Source organism: Apodemus sylvaticus, chromosome 6, assembly GCF_947179515.1.
Source record: "Apodemus sylvaticus chromosome 6, mApoSyl1.1, whole genome shotgun sequence".
NCBI classification, from domain to species: Eukaryota; Metazoa; Chordata; class Mammalia; order Rodentia; family Muridae; genus Apodemus; species Apodemus sylvaticus.
Window position 1 is genome coordinate 57,291,302 of NC_067477.1, and position 22,760 is coordinate 57,314,061.

The following is a 22,760-nucleotide window of genomic DNA, read 5'->3' on the forward strand; positions in this document are numbered from 1 at the left end:
GTCCCAGAAGTTCCAAGAACAAAGTTTAAGATATGCTTGTAAAGAAATTTGCATCTAGGGGGAAAAAATCTCTATGTGTAAGGTTGCCTCCCTCTCTATACCAGAAATGAATGAGTTACAGTTAGAGTTTGAACCTGAAAGGTTCACATGAAAATTTTCCATATTGAACGTTTGGTCTTAAGTTAGTTGAACTATTTCTCAGTGAACTATTGGGCTTTAAAGAGTGTGTTCAAATAAATAAATATGGTGTGCTTAAAAGTATGACATTGGATACATTATATTTGTATATAAAATCATGTATCTTGTAAATTTCTAAATAAAAATTCTTATATATCAAAAAAAAAAAAAGAAATTGGTAGAAACTTGCTGGAGAGATTGCTCAGAGGTTAAGAAATTGGTAGAAACTTAAAGTGGGTTCTTGTTACATGATGAAGTGAGGGGGGCTTTTGAAGGGTATGTTGGGACCTGTGGCTTCTCCTCTCCATATCTTCTCTAATTTTCTCTTCTTCCTCCTCTTTTTTTTTTAAAAAAAAAAAAGATTTGTTTATTTATTTATTTATTTATTATTTTATGCATATCAGTACACTGTAGCTGTATTGATGGTTGTGAGCTACCATGTGGTTGCTGGGATTTGAACTCAGGACTTTGGAAGAACAGTCAGTGCTCTTAACCACTGCGCCATCTCTTCAGCCCAGGCTCCTCCTCTTCTTCCTCTTTCTTCTCTTCCTCCTCCTCTCCCTCTTCTTCCTTGCCCTTCTCCTCTGTCTCCTCTGGCTCCTCCTCCTCCAATTCTTTATCTTTCTGTGCCACCCTTCTCTAAACCAACAACAAACATGCATCTCAATCATTTCTCTTTTCCTCTTTTCTGTTGGTGATGGAATCAAGTGACTATAGACTAAAATATGTAAAACAAACTGATCTCAGTGAGAGCAGGAGGGTAGAGATAGCCTCCCTAGGTGTGGAGACTGCTGCTGAGCCGCACCCAGAGGGCGTAAGAGCAGGAGCCCCAGCAGGCTGACCAGCTCAGATACCTCTCAGGTCCAGATCCAGAACTTTGAGTTGGCCCTCCCCACCATCTACCCCATCAATGCTCTGCTGGAGTGCATGATAGGGCCAGTCCTACAGATCCAAAATCATGGGTCTCCATGACATGGGGCCAAGCATGCTACCTGAGAGGAGTCTCAGAAAGGTTCCAGTATTCACAGAGTCAAGAGGAGTCAGAGGCCTCCTACCAGACCAAGGGGCCATTGCAATGAACATGTGCAAGCAAAATAGTATGGATGAAGGGCTGTGTTATGTGACGACACCCTGTGACATGCTACAGCTTCCACCGTGAGATTTTTTTTTCCTCTGTTTTTGGAGAATTTGCAAGAGTGGAGGTTGGTATGAGGGGATGGGGAAATGAGTGGGATTGGAGTACGTGATGTGAAATTCACCAAGAACCAAAGTTTAAAAAAAAAAAAGAACACTATCAGTGCAGTGAAAGCTGAGCAATGGCGAGTGAGCCCCTGGACATGCTTATCAATTGGAAAGTAAACTATTACATTTCCAAACATAAACAAGTATGCTTCATTTGTCAATTTTCTGCATCTCCACAGAATCTGTAGCTAGCCTCACTTCCTTGTTTCAGGAACAATTGTCCTTAAGTTTGAATTCAGTCACATCTGTAAAACATATTCATCTCTCCAATGTCTTCATTAAGTTAAACATGATAATAAACTTCCTTTCATTTTTCTCTTATTGGTTTGTTATCTGTTACAGGAGAGTAACTCAGAAAAATTGAAAACAAATTTATTTTGCTTTTCCTATGCTAAAAGACTAATATGCACATTAAATCTTTTGATAAACTATTAAAAATTATACTTGCTTGATAACTTTTTAAGATGTATTTATTTTATATTTATTTTATATGAATGGGGTTTGGACCTGCATGTTACGAATGTGTTCTGTGTAGATGCTATGTCAGTGTAGGGCCAGAAGAGGGAATTGGAGTTCAAGTTACAGATGCTTATGAGCCACCATGTGGGTGCTGGGAACAGAGCCCAGGTCCTCTTAAATTGCTTTTAAGCACAGCACCATCTATCTAGGTCTCTCACCTACTGTTTATTAAAAATAAATCAATATTTAAAATACAGCCTGGTATTAGCCTATCCCCAGATTTTTTAAAATAAGAAAAGATTTTACCTATTATTTATGGATCAGAATTGGGGGCATGAAGTTTTCTGTATTTATAAAATTCAATAAGCTGTTAGAAAAATCTTGTTCATACATGCTTTTAAGTGTACTTATAGACAGAGTTAGGAAAACATACGAAGCTCAGGATCAGGGTCCTTGTCTCATTTTGCCTTCTATTTTCCTTCTACTTTGACACACTGTGTATCATTTATGACCTATCCCTTACAACAAAGTAACATTGCCTAGGATCCTTCCTGTAGATTTAGAGATATACTTTCATAAATTAAAGTCCTTACCCTAAAATATTTTCAAATACCTTCATCTGACTAAAGTTTGCCAGCCAAGTCCCATTCTTTTAAATATCCTTCTAAACACAATAAAACTTAAAAATCTTTATCTCATCCTATATATTTACACATAAGTCCACACCAATCAAAATCTGCCCATTAGCATTGGTGTTTATATAATGATAGGCTAAGAAAGAAGTTATTTAGGGTAAGATCATCGTCTGTTTCTGTCAAAGCAAAATCGGCACTTGATAGAGTTCAATGGGTGTCAAGACGTTATTAAAGGCTATTGTAGTAGAACAGAGAGATTAAACGTGACTCAGTCTAACAGGAATCACTGGGAATTTATAGACACTGGGCAGGGTATGAGTCATTCTATAGAAAAGGACCAAGATCAACATGATTAGATACCAAGGGTGGGATGAGTGAAACTTGATTACACATTAGAGGTGAGAGGAGTCTAAATAGATTGGCAAGCAGGATTCTTTCTGAAACCAAGTTCAGCAGGCCAGAGACAAAGCCTAGTCAAGAAAAAAGGACTCAAAACAGTCTGACTAATGTTTGGAAAAGAAAGAGTCACTGCCATGCATTGTGACATGTGACATCCAACACTCATGGGACTGAAACAGGAGAACAGGAGAACAGAAAATTTGAGGCACTCTGACTTCTTAGTAAGACCCTATCTCAAAGAAAAAAAAAAAAAAAGAAAAAGAAAGAAAGAAAGAAAGAAAAACAGAAAAAGAAACAAACATTGAGATGTAGTTCAAGAATATAGCTTTGCCTAGCATGCACAAAGCTACAAAGCTTTGGATTCAATACTTAGTACATGAGTGTTACACAGAGAGCGAGGCGGGGGGGGGGGGGGGGGGGGGGGGGGGGGGAAGAGTGGGAGGAAGAGGGAGAGGGAGGGGGCGGGGAGGTTGAAGATAAAGACAGGAAGATAGACCTTGCCAATTCCTAAATTTCAGCTGCCCACTCAAGATGCTTGATGGCATATCTTGTCACCAAAGTGTGCCATTATCCCATTTTCTGATCTCAGACAATAACTTTGGTTAAAAATCTCATGGCCACTCTTCAAAAAAAGATGTCTCTTCTATCTTGTTAGTTCCATTTATCTGAATGAGCTCCAGGAAAGAGCCTGCAGGGGGCTTAACCTGGGCTCAGTAGAGTGTTATGACTGTAGAAAGAAGGAATCTTGCAAATCAAAAGTCAATGCTATCGTAGGTTAATTTTAATCTTCTTTAACAGATTGTCTACCTAGGTATCTAGATTGCTATCCTATGACTCCAAAATAAAGTCTTATCAATGTACACTAAGCTTGGTAGATCTCTAGCTTCTATCAATGCTAAAGCTAAGATGGTGACAACATCTGAAATATAGAGAAGGTATTTCTCCCAGCCACCTATCTAATGCACCTTAGCATAATCGATAGTTGGATTGAATTATTATGAATTATGACTTGCTTTTGTTCTGTGACAAAAACTTCCGGTAATTTCTTCCAGTGGTAGTGCATGCCATTCAGGGTACCATGAATGTGTGTTCCTCTCCTACTTGTCTCAAAATAAACTTCTCCTAATTCCTTTTAAGGAGGGGTGGCATTTTATATTGGCAATTTAAATACCAGTGTTACTATGATCTTGTCTTTCCCCTTCACCTTGCAGTAGGAAAGATTACATCATCCAGATGAATAACATGATTTTTATTAGTGTATGCTTGTGATGGAGTCTCTCAGAGTCAGGCTCCTTCGTAACCTATTTTCAGTAGACCCACACTTTGGCTTCCTCCTTCCTAGTACCCACTTGCTATGTAAGTTTACCAAGAATTCCCCACTCTCAGTATCTGATTATTCACAATGTCTGCACTAATTAACCATCCCCAAAAGTCACCAAGGCCTTCCTCTAAAATAATCTTGCTGGGTTAATTGTACAAGAATTACCCTACTTTAATAATGCTTATCTACTAGTCAAACTACCCTGCTTCTTAGCTATAAATTCCTACTCTTGCATGTTATCATCAGACCAACCACATGCATTGACAGTTCTGTTCCCCTATTATAGTCGGTGCTGAACAAAATCTGGTTTTGTTGTTTTAACTATGAGGCTCCTGGTTTTTTTTAACTGTTGCACCCCTCTCTTACTAGATGACAAAGGGGTGATGATGTGGACTTTTCAATTGCTATATTAGAAAACAAGTTGACAATGGAAATCAACTGACAATGGAGTTGAGGTATTCTGAAGGACATGGGCTGTAGAAGAGGCGGTAGTATATCCCAAATAGTTGGAATTGAGTGAGTGAGACTCAGGATGAGAAAAGAGCAGACAAATGTTCTGCCTTTACATGGGCTAAAAGTAATTGACATTTGGCTTAAATTTTATTTTAGCACAATCATTGTGCATTAAATGTCCATTTTAAGGGTTCTATAGAAATGTCTTAGCAGTTAGCAGTTAAGAACACATATTACTCGAGAGTCTAGTTGAATTCCCAGGACCCATGTCCAGCAGATCACATCTGCCTGAAATTCTGCTTTGTAAAGATCCTATGCCTCTGGGTTCTGCAGAAAGCAGCATTCATGTGCATGTACACATACACACACACACACACACACACACACACAAACATACATACAGAGAGAGAGAGAGAGAGAGATACAAAAATAAGTATTTAATAGACTATTTTTATAGTGTAAGTTATTCACTCAGGGTCATTTTCTGCTTTTCAAAGTTGTCAGTGTCAGATGGATTTAGTTTTGAAGATCTGACTAATTGTTTGTATTCATTATCTAGGCCTTAACAAAACCTTGAAATTTGTTACAAATCTTCAAGCTTTCTAAGTGGCTTCAAAATACAGAAATAAAACACATGGAACACTGATGCAAAACGAACTTGTATATGGAAAGTAAAAATCTAAGAATGAATCTCTCTGAGATTCCTGGGTTAAACAGCAATGTGAAGAGAAGACAAAATGCAGAGAATTAAGGAGTGGAAATAGAGTTAATCACTAAGACTTTTCCCTGGAAGACAGAAGTTATTATTTTGAATATTAAGTCTGGGGAAATTCTATTATTTTTGTTCCCTTTATTTTAAAATTATTAGATCTTGAGAACAAAGACCAACTTTCTCTCTGACACATATTTCTCAATGAAGAGGTTAGATATATGTGTTACTGAAGAGCTTGGTTTTCCATGGGAAGCACTTCTTTCAATACATTATATCATAGCATATGGAATGAATACCAACATCATAAATATGCTTTCATCAGACAAGTAGGACACTCACATATTTAAAATAAGAATAATAAAACATGGTGACATTTTAGTGTAAAAGAAGACAATCTCAAGTTCTGGGTTGGTATAGTGTCATAGATGAAAAATTCCAAGTTTATGCACCCAAAGTTTTCAGAAATCTGAGTTGACATATCTAGACTGTGTCTTAATATGTACAAAATCACTTTAGTATAGTGCCATCCAATTAAAATAACTTAATTATACCTGAAATAGTTTTCTATGCCACTTCCTCCAAGGGAGCTGTGGGGGAGGGGAGACAATTAGCCAGGCACTGCAAAGTGGAACTAAAGAACAATGTGGGTCAAAAACAACTATTTAGAATTCAAACTCTGGTGACACTGAAGTTGGCAGTTATAATTGTAGGTGGAATTTCTGTGAGAAGAATGCAATTATCCAAACTGGATTTTAACCAGCACACCTGAGCACTTCAAGGGGAAAAATGTCTTTAATACCATAAATAAATACCTCCTTTGTTCTATTTGAGAATGTAAAGGTACCAGTCCCTGCACAGGCTGAGCGCCTGAGGTTCCGCTTTAGTTCTGGCTCAGGAGGAAGCATGCCTCCTACGGAATCGCCAATCACCTTCCTGCAGAGATCTCTGTTCAAGCAAGGAAAACTATTATTAGGTATTTGATGGTTCTTATTAGCACTTGATATCTTAAAATTTTGTTTTCAAATGCTTTTCATTAGGTAGGTCAAAAGTTTGAGGTTCAAACACTCCATCAAAATCACAACAGAAAACTACTGATATCAATTTTTTTTTGGTTCAATCAGAAAAATATCACTCCAGTTGCAAGGTACAGATTAGAAATCCTTTACCTCTGTGGGAGCTGGGGCAGAAGACCCAGAGAGGAAAATCATGCCGAATCCGGAAGACTGAAGCTGAAATGCAGAAACAACCACTGTTGTTCCCATAACACCATCAAGGAGACCGCAGTAGTTCTTTGAAAATTCTGGAAGAAATAAAACATACTTTGGACACAATTGTGTTGAAAGAAAAACACCAATTAAACTGAATTTCACGGTTTGAGTAAAAATCAGTTTGCTAGTGAGGTTCCCTGATAACAAATGATTCTCAACCTTCCTAATGCTTCACCCCTTTGATACAGTTCTTCATGTGTGGTGACTGCAACAATAAAATTATCTTGTAGCTACTTCATAATTGTGGTTTTGCAACTGTTATGAAACATACTATAAATATCTGCTATGCAGGATATCTGATATGTGATCTCCAAAGAGTCATGACCCACTGGTTGAGAACTACTGCCTTATACTGTAAAAAGGTCCAGAGTACTCTGCCCTCACAGACAGACAGACAGCTTCCAGGAACAGCCTGAGTCAATGCCTCCATGTCCTTGAATGGGGTCTAAGCATTGGAACCAACTGAAGCTTGCTTTCTGTGACTGGCTGTTTTTACTGCTTATACTCCTATTTAAGATACTATGTTACATTGCATTTGATTATGTATCGCCTCAAGATACAGAGGCAATTTTGCTTAAAAGTTCACTTTAATTAGTTAGCATACTATAACATTTTTCTCACTTTCGACTATGGCTGGAGAGTCTCAGGCAGTTCTACTTCTTTACCTTAAAGACTCTTCTCGGGTACTATAAAAGCTTCAGCTGCTCAGCAGCCAAATCAAATGACAGACATGTGGTCTTGTACATCTGCAAGTGTCTGGCCTGGGCGGCCCTTCCACACTGAGGTGCTCAGAGTGGGTAAAATTAAATAAAGATGCCTTTTGTAGGATTGTCCGTTTCTTTTTATATTGATATTGAGTTATGTTTATTTCTTTTCGTGTTGATAATTAGCTTCACTGTGACATTTTTGGTGCGTATTCACCATTGGATCCAGCTCTTTCTTCTCGAGCTTGACCATGGCTCTATGCTCCCTTCCTGCATCACTAGATATTTATATCTAGAGTCTGCAAATGAGAAAAAAATGAAATATTTTCATTATTTTTGTCTCTTCTCCTTCTCCTCCTCCTCTTAGGTATCTTCCTGGTCCCTTACAGTATTCTTAATATATTTTTTAATTTGTAGAATAATTTGAAGTGAAAAAATTTGAGAAGATAATAAACTAGCTTCTTGCATACTCCCAATCCAATTACCCCTTTCATTAGCACCTCAGATTTACCCATTAGTGAGTTTATATTGACACATAGCTACCACATAAGGTACATATAGTCTCCATGTTTCCTTCCTCTTTCTTTAATGATCATTCTTCCCACCCAGAGACTCACACAGGGCACTGCTACGTCCCCTTAGTCTGCTCTTGAATGCAACATTGTATAACTTCCTCTCATTTTGATAATATATCAGCTTTCAGGATAGTTTGTGGAGTATTTCATACAGTGTTCTTCAATGAGCCCATCTAATTTTTCATTAATAAAATTTACTTAAATATTTTGAGAAATAACAAATTCACTTAGTTCATCAATCATCATAAACCTATACATATTTATATTACATTATAGATTAGTATATAATACACATCATTTTGTTGATGATTTCGTTCACGCTTGAACCATGTGGTACACTTTCAGTTAAGTATTCTGTCCTTCACTATAATATTGTATATCATATACACTATACCCCCTTCACTGTAAGGTTGTATATTGTATGTACTATACCCTGTCACTGTAAGATTGTATATTGTATACACTATACCCAATCCCTGTAAGATTATATATCTTATACACTATACTACCATCATGTAAGATTATATATATCTTATACACTATACCCCAATCACTGAAATATTGTTTGTCTTGTCTTTTATCTAATTTGTCTCATACCCATCTTATATATTTCATGTGCCAGTACCAAATGAATTATCCATCCTTAAATCCTGGATTCTTACTATTGGTGCTGGTATTACAAACCAAGGTCTAGGTATTAGGTGGGCCTGTTGTGCCTAGTATTTCTGTTTTGAGAATCTACATGTTGTAGCAGGAGTAAAATTCTGTGAGTCTACTACAGTTTTATGTATAGACTGAGTTGAGAAGAGCAGGCACTGTAACTATGTTGAGTCTTTCTATCCATAAACTTGGACTAGTTCTCAGTTCATATTAATTTTCATTGCTTTCTTGCCTCAGTGTTAGTAGTTTTATGCATATACATCCTGTCCATGATATCTTAGATATATACTTTTAAACAAAAACAAAAAAACCTTTTCTCCATGCAAAAGAGCCTAAAGAACTAAAACTACTTTAAGATGTATATTCTCTTTGAGACAGTTTCTTGTTCATGAGTAAAAGGAAAAAGCAAAGAATTAAATAGAATGTTCAAACCAAAGTTTACCTGCATCACCCTTGCATACATGTATTGTATGTTTGCTCTTGATTCCTCCAGTGATGTATATTTTAAGAACGCTATAGAAAGCTTTATAAACTCTTTCTTATGATGTAAGTTATATCATCTAAAATTTATTAAGCGTTATCTTGGTTCATAAATCAATGAGTTCTTCATTAACTTTCTACAGAACAATATTTGAGAGATAATTGCTACCTTAAGTGAATTTTTGCACACATAAAATAATCATATTTCTTAAAAAGAGAGACTACAAAAAGAAATTAGAGCATTAACCTGAAAATTACTCGTTCATTTCCCAGCACACTTATCATTAGAACACTTAACAGTATCTGAAGTTGTAGTAATTTTTCATGATGCATATTGCCATTTGAGAAACTTGGAACGAACTTGGCAGGACATGTTTTGAGGTGGCTAGTGTTGGAGAGTGCATGCTTTTTTAAGTCCTGCAAAGTTGGTGGCTCCTTCCCTTGAGTACAAACTAACTGAAACATAGTAGAGGGAGGGAGCATATTTATTAGTATAGAATTTTTATTATAAACACATTAGTACCAGGTCAATAGAAATGTAAAAGTCATATAAACAAACTTAACAATGAAGTCTCATGTTCCCAATTCATTCACTCTTATTTTTCCCCAGTCATTTCCTCTAATCGTGAAACACACAAACTCTACCACATATTATCTTTGCCTGTATATCAGATATCATTAATATCAGATCCAGTTAATCATTGTGTCAAGGGGGAGAAATACTTGAAAGGCTTGTTAAATCAACCTCTTTTTAGAAAGCAGATTCTTGGAAACAGTCAAAATTCTTATCTTCATATAGAATGGGGTAGAGATGTGCTGTAGAAAGAGACCATACATGCCAGACCAAAGGAAAATTCTGCAATAAAAAAATGGCTAAGATGTTCCAAAGCCTACTTTCCTGTTCATTTCTCAGAATTATTGAGGTTCCCAAAGGCTTTGATGCCATGTGCTCAGAAGTTTTTCATAGCTCAGAAACTGTACAACTTCACTGTCACCACTTTCCCACAGTTGCCCGTTTTCTTCATGTTTTCCCATCTCTCTTCATTTTCAAGTGAAGATAGAACAATGAAATGCACAACTGCAGGGGGCGTTGATTTCAAATCAGTTTGTCAACAATGATGCTTCGTTGACATCAAAGTTGCCCACAATTCGTAACACAGATGCCTACACAATGCCCAGAAAGCATTTTCAATGACGTGAGGTCACTGCTTCTCCCCACCCTTCTATTAAAAACTGCCTTTTGCCTTTTTCTCTAACCTCCTGGTTTTGTTTTGTGTCCACACAAACAGAACGCCACAAGTACACATAGCACTGACCCTCAAGCATCTTTTATGGCATTTAAAAACAATGGCTTCCTTCCCGGATCCATTTTTAGAGATGTGTTTCCCGACATTTCATACATGTCCAATTCTGGGATGACTCTGACTGTGGTCCGTTCACTCCTTTTCTTTCTGTCCCCTTGATAGCTCACTCTCTGGCTTCACTGCAGTGTTTCCTTCTGAGTCTAACCTTTCCTCTCTCGCCATCCTTAATTTTTGCTCTAAGGCTTGTTTTTCTTTCTCACTCTGTCGGGATTCCACAGGGCCACTCTTTGTCTTTATGTACATGCAATATGCCACACCAAATTGGACCAAAGCCTGTGAATTGTTCATCATGACACCTTTCCAGCATAGGATAAGTATCGGAACTGGGGCTGCGTTGCATGTCAGGGTCAGGATGCTACTTTACAGCTTAGCATCTGTCAAATACTTGAGGAATTCTGTAAGCTCTGAATGAAATTCCTGGATCTTCTGTAATGAAGCACCTAGGAACAAGGAAGATTAGTGCTACTCATATGTAAAGTTTGGAAGATATTAGTATTTTATAGAAATGAACACAGTCCACACAGGCCGTGGTAGTGAGACAAATAATAAGTTGTAGCTACCCTATATATTCAGAATAGAAGAGAAAATGTTTATTTAGATTCATAAGTCTTGGAAATGTGATGAAATTGAGAAATAAGAGAATTAGAATGGGAATTCCAATCATACATGTCAATAAGTCAAAATGATATTCATTTTTTAGCAAATTATGTTTATTAGTATCATTGGATCCAAATACAAAACATGCCAAAACAATGTAAAAATACTAATTAACACACAGATTTGACATCTCTAAAAATATTTCATATATGAAGCTGGAGAGATGGCTCTAGCACCAAAAGAGGACTGCTACTCTCACAGAGGACCCAGGATTCTAGTCCCAGTACTCACACAGAGGTTATCAGCCATCTGAAACTGAAGTCCCAAAGATCTGAGGTCCTCTTGTGGCCTTTGCAGGCACCAAGCACAAATGTGGTACACAGATAGACATGCAAACAAAATACCCAAATCCAAACACAGTAAATAAATAAATTTTAAATAGCATGTATTCAGAATGCACACCATTTGGAAATGTTAATACCTGTTTGGTCTGTTCTGTTTATTGTCTACTGTCATAAATATGAAGAAGGTAGAAAAATGCTTTAAAAGAATGAATATCTGAAAACCACTTAAAATTAGACAAAAAGCAGTGTTGTTATTAAAAATGGGTCAGCAAGCAAAGGTGCTTACCACCCATCCTAATGACCTGAAATCTATCCATGGAGCCTCATGCTAGATGGAGAGAACTGACTCCCATAGAGTAGTCTATGACCTCCCCAGGAATGCCATGGCTCATGTGTGAGCTCATGCACACACACACACACACACACATACACACATTAATGTAATATTTTTAAATAAGACAAGTTGTTCTATTTTATGAGTTATAAAAAAAACAACACATAGGGAATATAAGGCAGTTTAAGCATTATCTACTAGACCATCAATCAATAGTATCAATATACAGGTTTTAGTCTTAGTGGCTTTCCCAGTATTATTCTCTAAATGCAAGTATGCAAGGAGGGTTGTTTTTGAAGATTACCTTAAAGGTATCTTAGATGCTCTTTGATAAGACAAAGTTAAGTAATTAGCACTTTTACTAATATCATGTTCACTATTTTTAGAAAATAAAATGTTTTCAGAAATAAATATGCCCTGTGATATATCCACATTGGAAAATTACGAATTTCTGTCTAGACAATCGGTAAAGAAAGGTATAGAGCAATTGTCTCTGAACCACTGCAACACTAGCCGCTGTCCTATGACTATGTCTACTAAGATCTGTGGGGTTTGAGCACCAATGATCCTCAGTACAGAAGAGCACGGTGCCACCTTGAGTATTCTTCATTCACAAGCTGGTTCCTTTGCTCTGGGAACTGGCACATGTGACTTGTTTCCATGGTAACGCACAAATTAAAGATCCCAAAGTCAGCTGCATGGGAAAGAAAAACATCTTTTTGTTTTGTTTTGGTTGGTTTGTTTGTTTTTGTTTAAGGAAACCTTTGTGTTAGTTTTTAACAGTTATCATGAGTATTGTTAATGTCTAAGTATAATTTCAAACCTTCTTCCTCATAAGCAGGACACTGCAATCATGCCATACTGCAAATGGGCAGTAAAACAGCTCTGCCCCTCTTCAGACTCTAATATTAAGCTTAGAAAATAAAGTGTTTTTCTCGTAAGCTGTGCACTTGATAGCAGTCTGTTTGTGAACTGACCTATCTGTCCTGATATCTATTTTTCTTTATCTCTTCTGATGAATAGCAACTGCTTAAACAAAGTCAAAAACAACAGACTAACTCATGATGAAGAATATTAACATAAATCGATACTTCAATGTTCAGATAAAGCCAAAGATTCAGATATCATAGTCTTTAATTTTTCGACAATGATACTTCTCCACAGAACTGTATGCTTTGGCAGCATCCAGCTGTTAAAACCAAAACAGAAGCTTCTGTGGGTGAGACAGGGAGACTTTCTCTCCCTGGACTCAGGCCCCTCCCTGGATGCTGGATGCTCTCATAGTTAATCTTCTCACTGGTCCTTACAGTTTTATTCTTATTTTTCTATTGAGGAAACTGAGGCTCATGGGTATTAAGTTAACTTATTCAGATAAATGAAAGAATCAAAATTCAAATCAAAAGAAAGAGCTTAAGTTAGTGTACTCAGTGGAATTCAGAGAAAAGCATATTATGTTATCACTGTTATATTTTTCAGATCTCCTTCCAAGGTAGATTACACATTGGGATATCTTTTACAAAAACATCTTCTTTGCAATAAAGGACAATATGGACAATTTAACACACCAAGTTTTCTGGCTTATTACTGGCTCCTCGAGAGAGAGAAGGGGAGCAAAATGAATGCGGTCATTTGCCACATAACAGGCCACTGTGCTTTTAGGGCCAATTCAGTTTCCAAGCACGTAGCTCAAGGACAACACAGTGCCTGATATAGAGCCTGTTTTGATTTACACTCTATTTCCTGTACAACAGATTACAGAATGGCTTTTGTTTCAGATAAAATGAAGACGCACAAGGTACTGTGGTGCTGACCTCTACTTGCTGCTAACACTTGCTCCAAATTTATACAGATTTTAAATTTATAAGCAAGTCTGAACAGCTTGTCTGGGACGATGATCGTGTCATCTGAGGTGTGGGAGTGAGTCCCGTGTTGACATCACCCTAAACAACTGTGAAAGCGGCGCCTCTGCAGATGTCTTTGAGCTGCTCTCTGTACTCTTGGTTCCGTTCAATGTCGATGAGCTGAGAAGGTACCAAAAGGCTTGCGTTCAGCTGAACTCCTGGTCATTTTCAGGCACTGCCCTGAATTCAATTACAGTTTAGTTTAAATCAGAGCGGATGAAGATTTCATTGCCATAGAAGAATCCCATCGTGTCTTCTTTCTAACTGACCGTGTACTTGATGTACATCTTTACTAATATTAATGACTACATGGGACTAATATTAGAAAAAGAAATTAAAACAGTACTTTCACTTGTATGACTTAGAATAGCTCTTTGAATTAATGCACACAACATTTGAATTCCCTCTGCTTGCAAGCTTCTTCACATGTGCATATCCCATAATCAATTCCTCTGTGAATAATAATACAGGCTTTAAAACCTATTAGACTTAAATTCAACTACCGCTTCTGCCAATTTCTGCTTATGTAAATTTGATGGAAATTCTAGTTTTGTTTGTACCTTGTATGCAAAGGTAATAGCATTAGATTAAGAATTTGTGTGAGGAGTAAATGTGAAGGAAAAAAAAAAACCTTATCAAATGCTAAAAACAGTGCCTATTTCTGACAGCACAATACCCCACGATGCCCTTGCCTTTCACGGCTCTTCTCCAAGCTCGTTCTGATTGTTTATTCCACTCTATGCTCATACTGCGCACCTTACTGTTCCCTAACTAGCACGTTTCCCACCTTTGCCCCTTGGCACATGTCATTTCCTCTCCCCATTACTCTTTCCATCTCACCGAGCTCCTCGGGTCTGAGCATTCCTTCCCTGCCCATGTCTCCTTTGGCCTCCCACCCTTTGAGCTCACTGGTAAACTTACAGCCAACTCTGTGACTACATCAACTCTAACTTTGATGTTCACATTTTTATTATAAGACCTCATACCTAAGGGTCCTCGGAAGCAGAGTTGTCAGATAATGGAGCTCCTAAAAGAACATGGCCACTGTTTCCACTATTTATGTGTTTCTACGTGGCATCACTCAGCACCAAACTCAGGGTCTGGTGTATGCCAGGCAAGTGTCCTACCACGGACTCCCTACAAGCCTTTCTAGCTGTTTTAAGCATACAGTTCTAACCGCAGGCAGGATAAGACTGCCCTCATACTCTCGAAGCTGCACTGAGTAAGAACTGGACTCCATGTCTGCTTGATAAACAGTTTAAACACCATGGACTGTATACAGAGGGAGCAGGCAACTGGAGATGGAGAGGAGGAGGAAAACAAGTGAACCTGGGATGGAGACAGAAGAGCACTGCGCTCATTTGTCACTCACTTTAATTTCACTTCTGGAAACCTGACGAGTTGGTAGCAATAGATATATATTGTGTCCTGAAGAAGATTCATTTCGCCCTTTTTTAGCTTTTCATACTCATGTTCTAGGAGAAACACCATGAAAAATGTAGTTTTACATTAAAATCATGAGTCGAACAGTCTTTAAAAGCATAGGTGATGGAAAACAGCATGAGGGAAGGTAGACAGATTGTCTAAAATAAGAGCATCAACCTGCCTGCTTCAAACTGAGAGGCCTGGTGCTGAAATTAGAATGCGTGCTGTGGGGGAACTGTATCAGGAAATCTGTTCCCGTGTCAACAGTCCCTGCAGTATGCTGACCTGGGCAGATACTCCAATTGATTAACTTCATCAGTGTCACCCGCAGAGAGAAAGGCAGTGGTAACTGATGACTTCACCAGTATCCATCTTTTCTATTTAAGGAAGTTAGAAATACACCTTCAGATGGATGCCGAAGTAGGTACCATCTATCTTTTGGGTCTAATATATGGTCTGTGAGTTCTTAAAAACCTGAAGTCAAGGGACTTGAGAGACAGGGCAAGGAAGCTTTCCCAAAGAAAAGCTTAAGTTTTTTGGTGATATTTGATAATATTGGAATCTTGAAATTTCCTTAAATGCAAGCAATAGTAGAAATTAAAGAAGAGAAATAGGTTACTCTCCCTCCCTCCAGACTACATATTTCATGTAGCTATGCTAACATAAAAGTTTAGCATTTCTTGCTTCTATTATTAGCATATAAATATATATATATACATACATACATATACAAGTATATATATGTATATATGTGGAGTTAGCTGTTTTATGTGACCTAACATGATCAATAACATATTTTATTCCTAAAATATTTATACAAAAATAGTAACATCTCTATTATCCAATCCATTCTATACAACATAAACTTCATAAAATGTAAGTTCAAACATTTCTATATCTCTTCTTGAAATTTTTATCTACAGAACTCAATCCAGTTTTTAACACCATTAATGCTTTCAGTGTAGTTTTCCAATTCTTTTTTTTATATTCTCTAACACATGACCTGCACTTCCAGTAAGTATGACTAATTATTATCTTCTTGTGTATAGGACTTTATCCTTAATATTCTCAGCTACAAACATATTCTCTGCCTATTGACTAACTTTTATATCTTATAATTGTTTTTATTTAAGCAACTTTAATTATATAATATTGCTTGAATCTATTCTTGTACAGAACAATAAAGAATTTAGATTCTGACCAGGCGGTGGTGGCACACGAATATAATCCCAGCACTTGGGAGGCAGAGGCAGGAGGATTTCTGAGTTTGAGCCCAGCCTGGTCTACAGAGTGAGTTCTAGGATAGCCAAGGCTACACAGAGAAACTCTGTCTCAAAAAAATAAATAAAGAAAGAAAGAAAGAAAGAAAGAAAGAAAGAAAGAAAGAAAGAAAGAAAGAAAGAAAGAAAGAAAGAAAAAAAAAAGAATTTAGATTCTGGGAATCAAGGCAGCTAAGCAGACAATGGCACTTACTCTGCAAGCCTGGTGACCTGAGTTTGATCCCTAGAACCTGCTTAGATGTGGAAGGAGAGAACTAACTCCCAAATGTCCTCTGACCTCCATGTGTGCCATGACCTGTGCACATTCCCCATCTACACATCATGAATGTGTATACACACACACACACACACACACATGCATGCTAAACTGTATTCTATCTTCTCTTTCCAGAGAGACATTTGCCCCTAGCATACTTGTTCATATGCATAGACAAAGTACATGTCTCTCTGTGTGTATACATATATATAAACCTATTTTTTGATTTTTGTTTATTTTACATAAAGATCATACTCCAATATTGTTTTTAACACTTTTATTCACCTATTTTCTTAAAATCTTTCTGTACCAGGAATAGATGTTTGCTACAATATTCCAAGTACAGAAATTCAATCAACCACCAATAATGAATGAATATTTGTTTTACTTTCATTTTGCTGCTGGAAAAAAATGTTGAAAATAAACATGATCCTGCAGTGTTTTTCCCCCTGGGGTATTACCATAGCTTGAAGGTGAGAACTCTTTCCTCAGTCTGACCACATTCAAAGGTGGGGCCCGTGGAGAGATGGTACAAAATTGACTAGGGCAGCAGTGTTGTCCTGGACTGCCGTAATATGAATAATAGTTCAGTCAACAAGAATGACACCAGGGGGCTGCCGGTTGCTTTCTCTTTCTAACTTCCACATAGCTGCCACGTGAGTGTACTCATGTAGCACTTCCTCCATCCGCATGAGGACACCAGCCTTGTCATACACTTCCTTCACTCAGGACCTAACTCAAAGTTGATTACCTACCACAGATGCCATGTCCAAACAGCATCCTACTGAGGACTGGATGTATGCATTTTGAAGGTATGTAGTGTAGGTGCCATACACCTAAGACAGGAGTTTCAGGCTAGGTTAGGGCGCTCTGCCAGATGTCTCCTGGAGGGACTGTACTAATGTCCCCTTTCATCTCAGCGCTCAAAGCAATCACTGTCCTGTACCATTAGCACCACACCTTGCTTATCAATCTTTTTTTTTTCTCCTGGATTTTTTTAAATTAAAGAAAGGAAAAAAGTGTTCTCTCATTCTTAGATTGTGGCTTCCGGTTACCATTGAGGTTCTGGCTAAACACAATGCTTAATAACCATTTCTGGAATTGTTTTTATTGTTTTAGCTCATTTTCCTATGAGGAGGAGTTCATATATAATGAATACTAATTCACTGTATCTCTAGTAAGGTGGGAGTTTTAATGCTTTGTTTAATTATTAGATTCCTAACAGAGCATATAGCACATACTAAGTGCTCAGTAAACATTTACTGAATTTGCAAGAATGAATAGGAAGAATGAATCAGAAATTCTGTGAACATTTTTCAGATTACTGTGTGTTCACATTTATCAGTATTCTCACTAAATGTTCTGCATTCTATGTCTTGCCTCGTAACCATTGTTGCCATAAATAATAAACAATTTTCACTTATTCCAGTCTGACCATGAGATTCTTTTTCCCATACCATTCATTTTATACTATTTGGCTTACCACACTTATATTCTGAACAAAATAGTAATTTAATTAGCATGAACGTTAAGACATCAAGGAGTTAATTCTTATGTAACATTATAGATAAATTGACTTTTATAGAATAGCATATGTTAAGCACACTGAACAGATTTTTAGGGATGTGTGTGTGTGTGTGTGTGTGTGTGTGTGTGTGTGTAGAGAGACCAGATGTGTCAGATTGCCCTACAATAGTTAGTGTTACAAAGAGTTGTGAGACATAGGTGCTAGAAATCAAACTCCAAAGACATGCTCAAACACAGAATAGTCACATTACATTTCAGTAAATGTCCTCAGAGACCCCTCAAGGAAAGGATTCTAGGAAGTATACTTTAGAAGGCAACATATGATTTCCACTTAGATTTATTTTGTGAGATTAATTCACACACTATGGGGGCTGTATGTACACTAAATAAAATGGAGAATGTCAACACTACTATTTACTTGTATATATGTTTAGCAAAATTCACCTAAGCAAAACTCCAGGCTATGATACAAAACAAAGACTTGGAAACTTAGGAATGGTGTTTAGAAGCTAAAAAAGATATACACACCAACATAACTTTGATAGCTAAAAGACTCTGTGAATGTCCCTTATTGCAGCAATGTCCTCTGGAAATGATAGACAGTCATATCTATCTTTTTATAAACCATATTTCTACTCCTGAGTAGTGGTATTGTCAACATATGATGTGAAAACCATCAATACATGCCAACAGTGTTTGCAGTGCAGATGGCAAGAAACCCTATGGCTAAGCCAGGGGAAAAAATACAAAAACAAAAATGAAAAAGAAAACAACTGAGTCAGAAAGAATATTTTGTGCTGAGATGAGCAGGAAAGCCTAGTAAAACAGAGGAGGAAACTGATCATGTATACATCAGAGCAAATTCATCTATGTTCACTGAAGTAAGAGCAAAAGCGTCTCATTTATCACCGTACTTTGCATACAAAATAGTTTATGCACATTATGCTACCCACGTATCCTTTGAAAATGCCAACCAAAGAACTTGCTCCTGGTGAATAATTATTTACATGTTCTTTTCCTCTACAAGTAAAAGTTATTAGTCAAGTACAGTCACCCTGATGCTGAAGTGAAATTGTGGAGAAACTAGCAGGCGAGAAGTCACTTTACAGAGAATTAACTAGGATACTCAGATATAAAGGGAATTTTCCAAGAAGAAAACACCCAAACTGTCTTAGATCTACTCGTTTAATAAAGTTTACTAGCTGTTTTCTAGGAGTCTGCTCAGCACAGCTTTGGCAAGGCAATGCTATAGGTTCAGAAACCGCAAATGTCTTTGAGAGATTTAATGTTCTACTGACCCATACCTTATACAGGTACACAGACATACACATAAAATCAAACAAGACACACACAAACATACACATAAAATCAATCAAATCGGCCTTTAAGAGGATTGTGCAAGTCAAGCCTGTCTCCAGTTCAATTTTATTAATGGACAGGATATAAATTGAAATAACTTGCAACTTCTGTGAAAATTTAAGACACGCCAAATCTTCCTTTGGTGAGTGGAGAAAGTACATTTTGCAAATACTCATTTAACAACCAGTGTGTGCTGGGAGCTGGGGAGGGAACAAGTAAGTACTTCCCACCTGGAAAGAGCTCTCAAGCTAAGGCTATCTATTGGGAGAGCTTTGTCGAGCTCAAGACACGGCAGACTACAAGGAGGATCATTTAGTTTGTTTGAACTGGAGAGGTACCTGAAGAAACAGCTTATAGATGGAAAGGGCTTTATATATGAAACGTGGGGCATCTATATCATTTGAGTTATGGTTCTGAAATGATGGTGTAACATGCAAGCAGAACAGATTAAGAAATTATTCCAGGATGATATGTGTGATGTGTGAGAAATCAGAGAAGGCTTGGGAGTCCGGCTCTTTTTTGCTTTCTGTGTAGATCAAAGGAAAAGTGTCCTAAACGTGCATTTGGTCCCACATGCAAGCAGTTCCCTGCAGCCTTGACCTTCCCCCTGCATGCACTGCACTGCACAACGCATCTGCTTCCCCATCAAAGCCTCTGGCTTTCCTCACTGCCCATTGGTGAGCTCTTTCCCTAACTCACCTCCATACTAGTATTTTCTTCAGTATCTGTAGATACATTAGCAACACCACCTCTGAGTCTGTTTGTTCTCCTTCCTCCCTCCCTTCTCCCCTCTCCTTCCTTCTCTTCTCCCTTCCTCTCTCCTCCTTTACCCTCCTCCCCTCTCCTCTCTTCTCCACTCTTCTTTCTATTTAAACCACACAAACTCTTTAGAATATCTATCTAAATTCTTCCTTCCTTCCTGCACAAAACACCTAACAGCCTCTCTTCACCTTTGTTCTTATTTTTTGTATTATAAAGATAAATATTAAGGATATATTTGACATTGTCTCTCTTTTGTTAGCCATATACATTATATAAAACAACGGCTTAATAAAATACATTAAGACATCTTATACACCTGTATATAATGTACTTGCTAGTCATTCTCCCCATTATCTATCTCTTCTTTACACACTAATATTCAAAAACACAAATATTACAGGTTTTCTTCCAAATATATAATTGAGATTTCAGTGGTAAGGGTGGGAGAACAAGACTATATAACTGACCTCCTTCTAGAAGCATTACATCTAAGCTCACTGTTCTGACCTCCTTCTAGAAGCATTACATCTAAGCTCACTGTTCTGACCTCCTTCTAGAAGCATTACATATAAGCTCACTGTTCTGACCTACTTCTAGAGGCATTACATCTAAGCTCACTGTTCTGACCTAGTTCTAGAAGCATTACATCTAAGCTCACTGTTCTGACCTACTTCTGGAGGCATTACATCTAAGCTCACTGTTTTGACCTACTTCTGGAGGCATTGCATCTAAGCTCACTGTTCTGACCTACTTCTAGAGGCATTACATCTAAGCTCACTGTTCTGACCTACTTCTGGAGGCATTACATCTAAGCTCACTGTTTTGACCTACTTCTGGAGGCATTGCATCTAAGCTCACTGTTCTGACCTACTTCTAGAGGCATTACATCTAAGCTCACTGTTCTGACCCATGAACATCTGAATGATCAGTAGCCTAACAAACCCTGGAACAGAAAATTTTAAGCTGGAGACAAGCACTAGTAGGGCACCAGCAGGTCAAGACAGAGAGCTAACCTGAGAAACACCTGCCTGGCCCAGACAGGCTCCCAGAGTGGAGAGTGAAAAAGAGACAAGAACCTCAGCTGGAACCAAGGGCCCTAGACAGAACTGAGCCTGAGACAGACAAACAGACAAACCTCTCCTAGGGCCACTGGGGCCTGGGCCAGGAGGAGCCAGCCTGAAATGGCCACCCAGCACCATGGGGCCCTGTTAGGGAGCTAGACTGAATGACCACCAGTCCTGCTCCCTGCAGGCCTGGCAGATGCCGGGGCAGACCTGAGAGGATCCGTGCCTGGGGCCATCTGCATTAGTAGGACATAGAATTCCTGAGACCACTCCTGAGGGCCCCAGACACTCAGAGACCCTGGGAGCTGTCATTAAGAGATGCAAGTAAGTGGTAGAGAAATGGAACAAAAAACAAGGAAGACAGAGAGCTGAAGGTACAATGAAGAGATGCACAACTGGAGACTCTAGGGTAGTGAGGAACAGCCTGAGGTAAGTAGACAGTGATACCACCTGGGACTATGGTGGGCCCTGGTCTGTGTTGCTACCCGGGGCCATATGGCCCTTGGCCCTGAAGCAGCAGCAGGAATATCATGCCACATAAGTCCAGGTGGACAACATCGGTAGTCTAGACTGCCACAAGGGAACATATTGATATCTGAGAGCTAAGCAGAATTGGCCCCACTCTTACCTGGGCAACATGGGAAATCTGGCCCTAGGGCCATGAGATTAAGATAGCTGACCCTAGCCAGCTACAGTACTCAAACAAAGCAAAATTTTCAGGTGAGCCGGCCCCCAGGGTACGAGTGTGGAAATGCTGACCGGGCTGCTCATCTCCTGTGCAGTGGCACCCCTCACCACCTACAGCAGGAGCGAGACCTTGCTTTGGGATCACAATATCAGGAGAGCTGGTCTTGCCCTTTACCAGCTGCAGCACTCAGGAGAGGGACCTGCATCTCACCTCAGCAGCACAGTAGAGCTGAGCCTGGTGGCAGGAATACCGGCAAGCCGGCCCCCAGGGTGTGAGCATTGGAGAGCTGGCTCTGCCCCTTGTCTACTGTGCATTGACGTGGGCAAGAGAGACATGCCCCCTCTTTCCCCTTGCCACCTATGGCAGACAGGAGAACTGGCACCAAGGTCATCAGAGCAGGAGAGCTGTCCTTACTCCTCACTTACTGCAACACTCAGGAAATCCTGCACCTCACCTGGGCAGCATAGTAGAGCTGGCCCTGACTGTGGGGTTTCAGGTGAGCCAGCTCCAAGGGTGTGAGCACACAGAGGCAGTCCTGCCTCTTGAATGCTGCTGGGTTGTCATGGTGCAGATGAGGGAGAGATGCCCTCCTCCCCTCTGGCAGTCAGGAGAGGCAGCCCTGAATCATGGGAGTGGGAGAACTGGACCTGTCCCTCACCAGCTGCAACACTAGGGAGAGTGGGCCTTGCGACTCACCTGGGTGCAGGGTAGAGACAGCCCTGGTTGCATAGATTGCTGGGTGAGCCGGACCCAAAGGGTGTGAGGACAGGAGGG

The 22,760-nt window shown here is 38.8% G+C and overlaps 1 pseudogene; it reads left to right on the forward strand.

Annotated features, from left to right (window-relative positions):
- The first annotated feature begins 21,109 nt into the window (after window positions 1–21,109).
- On the forward strand, window positions 21,110–21,171 carry LOC127688256 (uncharacterized; annotated as a pseudogene).
- The last annotated feature ends 1,589 nt before the right edge of the window (window positions 21,172–22,760 follow it).